At 41.9% G+C, this 14,657-nt stretch overlaps 1 pseudogene; it reads right to left on the bottom strand.

The window, feature by feature from the left end:
* Positions 1-13,624: 13,624 nt before the first annotated feature.
* Positions 13,625-14,341, bottom strand: LOC145713079 (protein YIPF6 pseudogene; annotated as a pseudogene).
* Positions 14,342-14,657: the final 316 nt, after the last annotated feature.

Here is a 14,657-nt window from a genome sequence, read left to right as displayed (position 1 = left end):
GTGAAGCTGGTCTAGAAAGGATGGGCTCTGGAAGATTTCCAGGCATCCTGGAATGACCAAGGGCTGGCAAAAACAGAATGTTTATAAAACTCCAGGACCCTTGCATAGCCATGGGGAGAAGGAGGGGCTCCATGAATGAAAGAGACTAGATTTTGCATGGTGGCTTTAAGTCACATTGATTTTAAGAAGAATAAAGGAATATGGTAGTTCTCAATAGTGTGGAGGTTAATTATGCCCAAAGTCTGGGTTACAGACATAGTTGAGTATGACAAAGGCTAATTAGTTCACAGAAAATGGAAGGAAGTGGCAGGGGGTTGATGCATTCTGGGAAATTGAGGTTTACTCTCCCTCCTTAGGCTTGTCCTAGGATTCCAGTGGATGCACTTTCACTTCCAGTTCTACTCAGATACTAATAAGGATTAAGGTTAACATATATTAAAAGAAAATGCCAGAGTCTCTCTAATAGGTTAGGCCATTTTGGCTGCATCAGCCGTATGTGCTCAGATTTTAGTTTCTCAGTCTTAGCTGGTGAACTCCTTCCCCACACCCCACTCTCCTCCACCCTGTGTTGTGTGCATTCCTGTTGCAAAGGGGGAACTGTTCTAAGGTCAGTTCCCCATGATTTTGTATAGTGGATGCTTAGTGAGCTCAGGGGAACCCAAGAAGTCTGGGCACAAATCCAACAGAGACTGTGCCAAATGGTGGTACTAGAATGGTCAGACTTGGTGGCAAGGATCACCTGCACAGGAGAAGATCCCGCCCCAGGTACACAGGGCTTGGGTTGAATACACATGAAATGTGGGCCCCACGGTCTCCTCCTCTAGGCACCTTACAGCAGTCTACACAGCACACAAGCATTTGCAGGTAAGATACACAGCCTCCCCCACTCTTGCTGGCTCAGAGCTCAGAAGTTAGGACGAGCAGGCAGAAGGTCCTGGCTGGCTGGTCACGATCACAGACTGAGGACATGGACAAGGGGAATATCCAAGGGGAAGGAGAAAAGCTGGAACCCTTATTCTTAAATGTACCTGTTTCTCTGATTCTAAAACTGGGACACTTGGCAAACAGAAATGTAAGGAAGAAAACAAAATGACTCAATTCTCAACACTATCGTAGTCCACATGTCAGTGTATTTCTCTGTAGAATGTTAGTCCGAGTCTGACAAAGTCTATGAGGTTTCAGAAGAATGAGTTTGTCCATTCCCTGTGCAATGAATCCTGCGCTGGGAACGACCATTGTCAGGAACAGACTTGTCTAGTGAACTATGGGCTCGTGGTTGCCAAGAACAGATCAGATTGGTAAATGTCAGGTATTTCTAGAGCTCACTGGTTGCATTGTGAGGATAAAAGGTTAGAATAGAGTTTGTATACAGTATCATACAAATAATAATTTCACAGGGAAACATTGAAATCATCCTGGGAAAACATTTTTGCTAACTGCTGACCCCTAGTGGTGAAAAGTGACAGGCCTGACGGAGAAGCTACCTCTGCACCCTGGACGGAAGACACTTCCTCCCCTGTGATCTTCTCTGGGGACAGCAAGCCGCGGCCCCTGCAGGGCTCCTCCTGGACACTCCCTCGCCCTCTGCTCTGGGTATTTCCTTCCTATTGCAGCCACACAATGTGGCCAACGACAGCTACTCAGCTGGCCCGTGTCCTTAGCTCTGGGGGCTGACCTCGGGGAGGTGAGACCTTGCAGCCAGTACATCTGGGCAGGGTGGGGTGGGAGTGGCCCAGGCCAGAGCCTGTGGGGGAAGGAAGAAGCCGGGACAGGCCTGAGCTGGGCGAGGTGTGCTGTGACCCAGTTCACCACGAAGTGATTGGGGGGCAGCCATGTGCTGGAGCCTCTGGTGCCCCCCCGCAGAGCCCACCACATGCGTCTCTTCCCACCTGCGTGTTCAGTGCCCTCACACTGGGGCTTGGAATCAGCCCTGGTGGCAGTATTTGCATCCCAGGAACAGCCGGTGCTGCAAATCAAGGCTTGTTTGCTCCCAGCGAGCTGGCAAAGCAGCCCACCCCTGCTCTGGGGGCTCAGGAGACCCACAGCCACACCTTGGGTTGTGGGAACCACCTTCTTACAAAAGGAGCGGCCCCTCTGACTCTGCCCTGTGCCCCGCCCCAAAGTGAACAGGCCAGTACAGCTGCACAGACCTGCCCAGAACTGTGCTGTTGCTTAGACCAATTCTGTCTCCCAGGAAGATGAGGGGTGCATGTCAGAATGGTGGGGAGGGGGTACAGGTAGATGTCACGAGTGCATCTAGTTTATTGTCACCACACCTGCCCTGCTGATCTGATTTTAACATCCGAGTTTTGGGAGTGGTTAAGAAGTTAGTCTGTTTTGATTTAGTTTTATGGTCCTTCCAATCAGATGCTTCATACACTGATATCAAAGCAGTTATTTTTCTAAGCCTAAGAGAGCACAGTGAAGGAAGGTGCCCAGGAACATACTGGAAAAGAGGACAAAGTTGGGAGTTTGCCCAGGATTAAAAAGTCACCACAGATAAACTGCATTTGCATCATGAAGAGTTGCAGCTCCTTCCCTGCTGGGTCTAAATGCATCCTGCCTTGTGCAGAAAGCCTTGTCCTCTCCCTGCTGCTATCTGGTGTCCCCAGATTCTGACAGTGCTTCCCAGTCAATATGCTGAAGTTCAGTCACTTTTGCAAGGAGCATGAAGCTACGTGGCCAGGGGAAAATGTTCTGGAAAAAGGGAAAGTAGAACCCAAGATTCACTGGGGCTCCAAAGAGCAATGCAGTTACCAAACGATATTCACTTAAAAGATATTCAATGTCCAGATATGCCAAGACCTGTTCTAGGTACAGGGGAGACCACAGTGCCCAAGTGGCAAGACTCAGGCTGTAAACAAATAAGGAAAATGCCAGTCAGGGGTTGGCAAACAACAGCCTAGGAGCCAGTGCATGTTTTTGTAAATAAACTGTTATGGAACACAATCACCCCTTTCATTTCCTCTTGTCTATGACTGGTTTAGCGACACATGACCGTCACGAGAGAAAACACCTGGTCTATTACAGAAAGGATTGCTGGCCTGGTGTAAGTGCAGGGATTCAAACAGGGTGAAATGAGAGAAAGGGGGTGGGGGGCTACTTCCCATTGACTGCTCAGGGGACCCCTCTCTGCCCATGACATTTAAACCAGCACAAGAAGGACAAGAGAGGGGAGGCTGCAGCAGAGGAGGGGCTGAGGGAAGGCAGAGGGAATAGTGAGTGCAAAGGGCCTGGGGCAGTAGAGAGCTGGGTGTGTCACAGGAAACACACCAAAAGGAAGGGGGATAGGCCTGGCACCGGGGCTTGAGCATGGTGGTCTGGGGGAGAACAATGCCTGAGGAGATCTAATCAGAGAGGTAGGTGGCTTGACAAACCTACATCAGGAGATTGGTTTGGTCCAGGTGTGCTCAGCAGGTGGGAGCAAGATGGAACCCACTTAGGGAATTTCCCTCCCAGTGTGCAGAGACACCAGGTAGAAGGTCATTTCTGAGTTATGATAGCACTTGGATGGGGTTGTCCAGACTCAGTTACTTTGTGAGCCATGGGCAGGAATGCACACAAAGGCCCCCATTCCTGGGTAAATACTTGAAGTAGAAAATTAAAGCAAACAAACAGGGAAATAGCACATGTCCTGCCTCCTACTTACGCAAATACACTCTTCTGACCACCTGGAAGGAGGGACTGGCTTAGAATTCTGATTCCTCTTGTTCCCTGCTGCTCCCACCACCCCTGCCCCCAGCTCTTCACAACACTGGCAGCCACACCTGCAAGAGGCCCACAGCCATGGACACTCCAGCCTCACCTCTGCACCTAGCCACACCAGCCTGCCTGTGAGGGGCGGGTGGGGAAACACACAGGAGAATATTCTAAGGCAGGAGCCATCTTTAGGAAATCCATAGCCCCTGCTCCTCACTCCCAGGCGTTACTACAGGATAGCCTGCCATTCTTAAGGTTGGGCTTCATTTGCTTGTTACTACTTCCCTGCCCTAAAAACTTTCAGGGAGCACTCTGGCCCAATCTCCAGGTTCAAATTAAATGCTGAAAGCTGGAAAAAGAATTTAACAAAAGCACCTGAGACCGGCGGTAAGGCCCACTTTTTGCCTGCCTGTAGGCTCCATCATCAGGCGCTGCAGGTCAGACATTCTTATCCAATGTTCTTTACAGGTGTACCCTACAGCCCCACCACCAAAGAATTGGTGTCCTCTGGGCACCAACAGATCTTTTAAATTATAAAGCTTTTTGCCCCTGGTTTTAAAATGTCCTACAAGAGGGGTGCCTGGGTGGCTTAGTCAGTTAAGTGTTCCACTCTTGATCTTGGCTCAGGTCACGTTCTCATTGTTCATGAGCTTGAGCCCCATATCAGGCTCTATGCTGACAGTGCAGAACTTTCCTGGGATTGTCCTTCTGCCCCTCCCCTGCTTGAGCTCTCTCTCTCTCTCTCTCAAAATAAATAAATAAAAAAATATATCTTACCAGCTGTGGAGAGAAGTTAAATAGAATAATAACTATTCACTACCCCCCCCCCCCCCAACTTCACAGAGGAAACAGGACTAAAATTCCCCTAGGCCCTCCTACAAATGATCTGCAAAAGGCCAATATTCAGGGGTTAATAGAAGCCATGTTTCATTGGGTACCCAGAAAGAAAGCTTTTGTGAAAATGCTTTACACAGACTTTACAAAGGTATGAATCTTTTGATTCCCATTTCAGTGAAAAGTCTTTCTGATATAAACAGAGAAACAAAATCATTTCATTAAAAAGATGGGCCAATCCCTTGATATTCAATCTATAATCCAGTTCTTTGGGAAATTAGAAACAACCATCTGTCTTCCAAATCTCCGCAAGACCTGAAGTACAACTCTAAAAACAAGTCCAAATCCACATGTATTTACCAATCCTCCAAACTCACCTATTCCTCTCAAAATGTTTCTGGATGTTATAAAAGATCAGGATATGGGAGCAAATTGTCCTGTACTTCAGGAAAAAAAATCCATTTTCATGTTTTTGTTAACATTTATTTATTTTTGAGAGAGAGAGAGAGAGAGAGAGAGAGAGAGAGAGAGAGAGAGAATGTGAGCTGCAGAAGAGCAGAAAGAGGGATACAGAGGATCCGAATCAGGCTCTGCACAGTGAGCTCAGAGCCCGATGTGGGGCTGGAACTCACAAATCATGAGATCATGCATGACCTGCTGAAATCAAGTCAGCTACCCGGTGGCTGATTGACTGATTGAGCTACTCGTGGTGTCCCAAGTAGGATCCATTTTAAATAGCAGTTATTCTGAAACTCTAGAAAAAAAGTGTACATTATTTTCTCTCTTCTTACAATTATAAATCTTGTCTTAAAATGTAAAGACAGCCCGAATCATCTGAGCCTGGCGGGGGGGGGGGGGGGGGGAGGGGGAAAGTAGGGAAAGTGGCCTTTCAAAAAATTTTACTTACTTGCTTACTTGCTCACTTGATTAATTTAGCGAGCTTTTTAAAATACAAACTGCTAAAAGGGCTCTTCTTCCCACACTCTACCACCTCCGATATCAGTAAGATATGCTCTTAATTTCTACCTTGGAGAAAACTTAAAACACTCTTTCTGCAGCTTTGTGATACAAATTTTCTACCCCCATCTTCTCCAAGACCTAAAGCCATTTTTTGAAATGCAAACTGTAGAGAAAAAGGTGTCATCAGAAAAAAAAAAAGTAGGGGCGCCTGGGTGGCTCAGTTGGTTAAGCGTCCGACTTCGGGTCAGGTCATGATCTCACGGTCCGTGAGTTTGAGCCCCGCGTCGGGCTCGGAGCCTGGAGCCTGATTTGGATTCTGTGTCTCCCTCTCTCTCTGCCCCTCCCCTGTTCATGCTCTGTCTCTCTCTGTCTCAAAAATAAATAAACATTAAAAAAAATTAAAAAAAAAAAGAAAAAAAATAGAGGGAGATATTTGAAAAATGTGCCTAAGTCCTCTCCAGAAAATTAGTATTTTTTTTTACTATCTTGTCTGTGTATATGTCTGCACATGTTGTAAATGCGGGATGATTTCTGTTCCTCCAGATGGTATTGCTAACATTAAGTTGTGAAAGAGCTCTATTTGGTACTAAAGGTAATTTAAGGTTATTGATTTTATTAAAATAGACGTGTCTTTAGAATTATCAGCATTAAATATGAGACTTTTATTGTGTGTTTGCTGAGATTCAAATAAGTGCAGGCTAGCTCTATTGCAAAATTTGTCAAAAAATGGTATTAGGATGGAGATATATATTTTTATTAGAGAAAAGAAGATTTTTCTCTTAATGTGAGGCTGATTGGGGGCAAAAACAAACGAACAAAACAACAAAAAGTTAAGACAATATCTGAATGTAAGAAGGAAAGTTGTAAAAGGTTTATGGAAAAGTAATCTTTGGAGAGGAGTTTTATGTTTGGTCAGTACAAGCTAGAATTAAACTAATCTTGGGGCATCTGGGTGGTTCCATCAGTTAAGTGCTAGACTCCTGATTTCGGCTCAGGTCATTATCTCACAGTTCATGTGATGGAGCCCCACATAGGGCTCGGTGCTGACAGCACTGAGCCTGCTTGGGTTCCTCTCTCTCCTTCTCTCTCTGCCCCTCCCCAGGTGGTGCTCTCTCTCTCTGTCTCAAAAATATAGACATTAAAAAGAATTTAAAAAAATAAATTTAAGTAAAAAAAAATTTTTTTTTTTGAGAGAGAGTGTGTGTGTGAGCGGGGGAGAGGTTCAGAGGGAAAGAGAGAGAGACAGAGAGAGAGAGAGAGATCATACCAAACAGGCTCCACACATATCATGGAGCTGGACTTGGGTTTTGATCCCATGATTCTGGAATCGTGACCTGAGACAAAATCAAGAGTCCGAGGTTCAACCAACTGAGCCACCCACGTGCCCCAGAAATGAATTTTGATATTAAAAGCACCCTGGTGTAGGGTCCTACTTTGGCTCAGGTCATGATCTCATGTTTTGTGAGTTCAAGCTCCCCATTGGGCTCTGCACTGTCAGTGGGATTCTCCCTCCCTCTCTCTACCCCTCCCCCACTTGTGTGTGCGCGCGCACTCTCTCTCTCTCTCAAAATAAACAAACTATATAAAAGAAAAAGAAAAAAAAAAGCACCCTAGTGGAAAATTTGTTTCTCTTTGTTAAAAGAACAAATATTTCTTGAACTAATGGTTGGCTGTTCATTAAAAATTATAAACAAAGGGGGGCGCCTGGGTGGCTCAGTTGGTGAAGCGTCCGACTTTGGCTCATGTCACGATCTCGCGGTCTGTGGGTTCCAGCCCCGGGTGGGGCTCTGTGCTGACTGCTCAGAGCCTGGAGCCTGTTTTACATTCTGTGTCTCCCTCTCTCTCTGACCCTCCCCCGTTCATGCTCTGTCTCTCTCTGTCTCAAAAAATAAATAAATAAATAAATAAATAAATAAATAAATAAACGTTAAAAAAATTATAAACAAAGGTTTTTCTTTACCTTCAAAGTTATCTGCTAAAAAAACAAAACAAAAAACCAGATTCTATATACCATGAAAATACTTTTCTATGTCTATCTGGATTTTGAAAACTTAAGAAAACTGAGTCTTTCTATTAAAAATCTTAACAAATTTTGCTTATAACTATATAAACTTTGACATCTTTTTTCTTTTCTTTCTTTTTTTTTTTGCCTTTGACATCCTTTATTGTCACTTTGTTAAATGCGTAACTACTGTTACATAATGATCTATGATCCCATTTAATCAAATGCTCAAACCTTTTGATGTGTATGTGTGTATATATACATATATATACACATATATACACACATTTATATATATATATATATATATATATATATATATATATATATGAACATTTAAAAGATTTTCTGAGAAATTAATTAGCCTTTCTTGGTGTGTTAAAAATGACATAAATTAAAGCATTGTCGAGTAAGTGATGCTAAATTCTGTTAGATTATAATTGTATAGAGATGTTATTAAAATAAGTGTTTCAAAATCGTATAAAATTGTATAAAGCCCACAGAGACCTGATGTCCAGGTCTGTTATTATATTGAAGTGTTGTGTGTCATAGAAACAATCAAATGTCCTTGTCAATTGTATTGTCATGAACTCTCACCAGTTCTTTAGCCATAGCCGTTTTCAAGCTTTTTATTATTTACAGACATTTATACTTCTACTCAATACTTTTATAAAAGCTTCCTGCCAATGTGTTTCATCTTCAGTGAGGCTTATGAAAAAAATAAAACATAGAAACAAAACCAGAAACTAAACCTCTGAGTATAGATTTCTGACAACCTTAAGATCATAAAACCGAGCTATGTAAAAATATCCAGAACTAGTGGAAAAACTGGATTCAAGAAGAACAAGACTTAATAACATGGGACTGAATGAACCAAGGAGGATTGGTAGCATTTTTATGACTTCATGCTCACTTAAAAAATGTTTTGTTTTCCCAGAGTTAAGGAAACATTTTCTTTTAAGCTAACTGACTTCTAGCAATTTGATGTATTACACTGTTGTAAGCAGGATTGAAACAGCTGTCTTTTCTCCCCACTTGAACCCTCCAAAATTCAGAACCTCACTGAGTACTCTTATATTTTTATGGCGATGTATTTATTTGCATACATTCAGTAAGAATCTGTTTTCCTTAGAACAGGGACACATTGGAAACACTGGTTATATGACCAAGGCTTTGACTGGAATGTCCTACCTACCTGGGAAAGACATGCACAGACTCAGATCTGACCAGACAGCTTTAAGGAACTAAGGTTGACTTTATGGAGCCTATAAAGCCCCAAGAAGATGTCAGCCTTGTGACAGAGTTCCCAGCAGCCTTACCAGGTGAGTAAAGAGGGTGGCTTCCTGACAGGTACAGGAACCCCAGGATATTTGGGGAACCTTGAGTAGAGAAGAATCCCCCCAAACCTATAGGTATTGCAGATGAACTCTGAGGGCAAGTAATTAGCTTGGTTCCTGGCCTTGAGAGGCTATTAAAATTTCAACTGAGAAATTTCTTATGAAAAGTTCCATCAAAGCAGCTTTTAAAGAGCCTACATCATCAATCACTATATTTTATTTTATTTTGTTTTACTTTACTTTTTTTATTTTTTATTTTTTTTTATTTGAATACAAGTTAGTTAACATACAGTGTAGTCTTGGCTTCAGGAGTAGAACCGAATGACTCATCACTTACATATAACAGTGCTTATCCCAACAAGTGCCCTCCTTACTTCCTATTACCCATTTAACTCACCCTCCTACCTACCTCCCCTCCAGGAGCCTTCAGTTTGTTCTCTGTATATAAGAGTGTCTCATGGTTTGCCTTCCTCTCTGTTGTTATCTTACTTTTCCTTCCCTCCCCTTATGTTGTTTGTTGTGATTTCTCAAGTTCCACATATGAATGAAATCATATGTCAATCACTATTCTTGCTGCACTTAGGTAAATAATCAGGCCAAGTATTTTTCAAAACTAGACTTATTTTGCAAATAATATTAATTTGACTACCTTTGGTAAAAATGAAGTGATTATAGAGAGATTATATGTTTCAGACACAGCTTTGTACATAGTAGATTCTAGTACTGATCATCATAACAACTGGATTCTGATTTCTACAACTGTCTTCCCATGCCTGGCAACAATTCTCCAAACCATCATTTTAGGGACTGTGCCTAGGGTACTGATTTTGGGGAGGTGGTGGGGAAGGTGTGAGGTCCCTTGGCTGCAGCATAAAACATTAACTATTGTCCTTTGCAATTCTCTTCCATTATCTTCACTGATTGTCAGCCTTCCATCTTGGGTCTGGCACAGCCCTGTGGTGCTAAGTGCTTTCTGGTCTGGAATTATAGCTTACAGCTCCTGAGATAAAATCCTGGCTCCCTGCTTGCTTGTTAAGGAAGTTCCCAAACCTCTCTAAGCTTTAGTTCATTCATCTGTAAGATAAGATAAAGGTTATTATGATGATCAAAGGCCATCAGTCAAAACAGAGTATTCCTTGAGTGAGCCATAAATCCCAGTTGTCTACTGGTTTCGTGAGGCCACAAGGAAGTAGACTGGAATTTTGGATGCTTTTTTTTTTTTTTTTTTAATCTCACTTACCGGAACTTTGTCATATTTTCAAAGTGATTACTTGTTTTTTAATTTTTTATTTTTTAACATTCACACATTTATTTCTATCCAAATTGTCTCAGAAATTAACAGTCTAATGAAGAGTAACAATGTCAGTATTTTACCTGGAATAAAACAGCTGCATGCAATGGATGTCTGATCATATCATGATAGCATTTAGATACATTTCAATGACTTGATGACCCAAAGATTTGAAATGACAGGAGATTTTCATTTTCATCTCCAGGAATAAACAGGAAGTCCAGGTACAGTAAGTAGTTAGCTTATAAAAAGTGTACAATTAGGGGCGCCTGGGTGGCGCAGTCGGTTAAGCGTCCGACTTCAGCCAGGTCACGATCTCGCGGTCCGTGAGTTCGAGCCCCGCGTCAGGCTCTGGGCTGATGGCTCGGAGCCTGGAGCCTGTTTCCGATTCTGTGTCTCCCTCTCTCTCTGCCCCTCCCCCGTTCATGCTCTGTCTCTCTCTGTCCCAAAAATAAATAAATAAATAAAAAAACGGTAAAAAAAAAAAAATTAAAAAAAAAAGTGTACAATTAAATCTTCAAATACAAAGGCTTGCTAACCTTCTCATCACATCTGGGGAATACTTTATAAAAAGACAAATATAGTAAACAGTTAAATGCTTACCAGTCCCATGCTCTGTGACAAGCCCACCTTGCCCAACAAAACAAAACCCCATCAAAACAAAAAGATCCAATTGAATTCATGTAATAAGCCTTTTAAAATGCAAAAGACTTGAAAATTAATGGTATGGCTGACATTTATGACTACATGGCACATTCAAATATGTTTGCATCAGTTGAGTTTTTATAATCTGAACAGCGATTAAATCCAGTCTTTACCCTTCCTATTGCTAAAGAATATGACAGTGGAGGCTCAATCTCAGAAGCAGGAGCAGCAAATGACAAGCCACGACAGTAGTGATGCACCACACTTGGCAATGATCCACCACATTTGGTAATGATGCTCACACACTTGAGTTTCATCTAAAGCATGAAAATTCCCAGTTCTTGGAAGAGGGTTTCCTTTGTTAAAATCCCCTTCTCTTCTAGTCTTTTTTTCTATAATTATCCATGTGCCTTTGCAGCAAATCAGGGAAAGCTGTGTTGAGGGTTACAACTTCCAGATAATCAGGTCTTCTGCTACAGAAAGCAATGCACTTTTTTTGCATATATTAAGAAAATATAATTTATGCCATAAAATGGATCATTCATTTTGAGAAAGATAATCTCCATTTCACCCACCTTCATTTAAATCAAATAAAACCATTCTTGAAGTCACCAAAGAGCAACAGGTTAATATACAGAACAAGCTGCCTTAACACCCAATATGTATAACCCCCGCCACCCACCCCCGCACAACCCCTACTTCATTTGTGGCCCTAAAAATTCCTGACCAAAATATTTAGCCTGAATAAAATTCAGCAGATAATTCCCTTTTGAGAAACAGTATTATTTTTTTAAATTTTACATTATAACCATTGTGACAGAGTATGAAATAACTTTGGAAGAGAGATGTTTTTGGTAAGAAGTTAGAAAATTTCAGACAATGGAAATGGATGATACTTTTGGACCAATTAGAACCAGTTTCAAAATATTTTCTTTACCACTTTAAGACTGAAACATTGGCTTTGTGCTCACGGGTTTATTTTGAAATTTAGAAGGGAAGCTGAAATAAAGATATAACCAAAAACTCTGGACAAGGCTGGGACAGAGGGGACCAACTTTGTAATGCTTTGTAATTTATTATCACTCCAGGAACCCATTTGTCCTAGTATTGTTCTTAGTTAAGCTGAGAATGGAGAAAGTGTGTTTTTAAAATTATATATCTATGTGTAGATAGTCTTTAGATACAAAATGAATAAATATTTAAATTCCATGATAAAGAAAAAATGTGGAATAAATTCCTATTTTTATAAGTAACTGTATATACAGTGGATGTTGTCTGCCTGACTCCTAATCTTTTGTCTACTAAGAGTTCTTCAATGGGCAATTTATAGAAGGCAGTAGCTCATATTACCTTAAAGGAGCCCAGTTTAGCTTAGAAATCAGCCTTTCCAGACACTCTGCTCCCTGAAAAGCCCTCACACTTGTGTGTATAAATAGCTGAGAATACAAGCAGGTGCACATGTGCAAAAAAAGTACTTGTCTAAAGAAGAGTTAATTAGATTTACAAATAAAGTCTAAAACCAAGAAAATATATTGCTATTCCCCAATCCGACAAGCACACCTAATGAAAAACTGCTAAGGCCACTATGAAAAGGTGGCAGCTGTAAACCTAACTCATCCTACGTCATGCTCTAAGCATCTAGCTGTTCTGTGAACCAGCCATCAGAACACTAAATCCCTCCGTGTTCACATGGTTAAGTGCAGGCTTCTGATTTAGCTTTACTTTCTAGTTAGAGGCCAGACTACGCAGAATAATTCTTTAGAGTTATGCTGTATCCAAACTACCTCCTACTGTTAAGAAGAAAGTGCCCACATGATAATATGAATGAAGGACTAAGGTCTTCCACCTGGATAAGTTCAAGCACTGGTCCACGGAGAGCTTTAATCAAAGGAAAATTATATGGTAACTGTGAACAGTTTGCATATTCAGAGCTAGGGGGGGTAAGATTAAAAATTAGAGTGTCACTGAGGTGCTGTTAAGCATGGCAGAAAGGTGACTATATGGAAAGACTAAAGAAGCCAATTCTTTAGCTGCCCTTTGCTTTTTAAAAAAGTAGGGGCGCCTGGGTGGCTCAGTCGGTTGAGTGTCCGACTTCGGCTTAGGTCATGATCTCACGGTCCCATCCGTGAGTTCAAGCCCCGCATCAGGCTCTGTGCTGACTGCTCAGAGCCTGGAGCCTGTTTCGGATTCTGTGTCTCCCTCTCTCTCTGACCCTCCCCTGTTCATGCTCTGTCTCTCTCTGTCTCAAAAATAAATAAATGTTAAAAAAAATTAAAAAAAAAAGCAACAAGTGTAGAATTTTCCCCTGTCAAAATCTGAACACCGGTGAATGCATGTTTTCTCCTACCCAGTTATGAAACCCCTTCCCAACCTCTGTCATTGCCTTTTTAAGCCTAGGAGAGAAATAAAAGAAAATGGATACAGACTATCCATTCTTATTTATGAAGAGAGAGGCATATTCTAATAGTCATAAGGCAATGTATTTAAGAGCTACACCTGAACTGGTATTCTCAAAACTGAAAATACACTTACTAATTCTACTCAACTTGCAGGATGTATCCATGTGCTTTCTAAATCATTGGTTGTCACTCAAATGGACCACAGTGACCCTATCATGCCTTAAGGCAGCACTATACTGTGTATACTATGTATTTTCAAGAAATGACATTAAGAGGAAAAGGACAACCTTTCAAACATCAGTTCCTTATATAAGTGGCGATGGTGCTTTATGGCTCCCAATTCATCTCAAAATATCTCCAAAATTAGACAAAAGAGGGCCAGAGGCAAAGCTCCATGGTGAATTGTATCCTTCAGATGAGCTTTAAATTCACTGGCTTTTAATTTCCATTTCCTGATTTACTTGGGAGTGAAGGTGAGAATCATCCAATTGATGACAAACTAGAACAAGAAAACAGGATAAATGGCGAGGGCTTTGCGGTTTGGAGGCTGGCTATCGGCAAAAAAAGCTGTAGAGGCTGCTATAGACCAGGCAAACATCACAATCACCACAAAAAGCCAGACCATGAAGTTTATTGGTCCCTGCTCAGCCAAAAGGACCAACTGGCAAACCAGCATTGACACTGTTAAGGGAAGTATATGGTAACCCAGCACACAGAGGCTCTGGAAAAAAGATAAGTTTCCTTCAAGAAGTTTTCAGTTGAGGGTGGTGGTAACTGCACCAAACCAGACAATGACAAAGACTTCGGCAAACTGGGGCCCTCCATCCTTTTCACTATCTACAGAGCTTCTTTGAAGCATTAATGCAAGTGTCACACAAAGGATCAAAGGGCCCCATAAATCCCAATCTCTCAAAAGACTATTACTTTTTCTTGGGTACAAAACATGCATGAATTTTTTCCCAACAGCTTTTAGATCACGCATAATAGTATTCTGAACAGATTCATTTAACGTGGAGCTGTCAAATTCCCGAATGTGAGATCTCATAGGAATGGTGAATTCTCCTTCCACGAGGATGTCTTGTGAGATGGATATATCAGAAAGGCCTGCAAACAGGGGCCTGGGCCACGTTGTCCCTGGCTCTCCCGAAGACTCTGCTGCTTTCGCCATCTTGGCCCTCCTTCTCCCAGGTTGCTCCCTACTTGTTTTTTTTTTTAATTAAAAAACAGAAGAAATTGTTGGGAGGACAATGGCCAAGGTCCCTCTGAGAATCCTTAAAAACAGCCCCTGCCAAGTTGTTCATGAAAGCTCTAATGGGGGGAGACAAGCCAGGGAAATGAGGCATTCCTGTCCCATCCCCAGGACGACCATGTAAGCAACATGTGACACTATTGCTCACGAGCCAGGTCGCTGGTTTGGTTAGTTGTTCCACTTGATAATTAAACATCCACATACTCTGTATTTGCACAAAAACCCACTACCTTTTCCATTA

This window comes from Panthera onca, chromosome D4, assembly GCF_046562875.1.
Source record: "Panthera onca isolate mPanOnc1 chromosome D4, mPanOnc1 haplotype 2, whole genome shotgun sequence".
NCBI classification, from domain to species: Eukaryota; Metazoa; Chordata; class Mammalia; order Carnivora; family Felidae; genus Panthera; species Panthera onca.
This window is presented reverse-complemented; position numbering and strand designations above follow the sequence as displayed.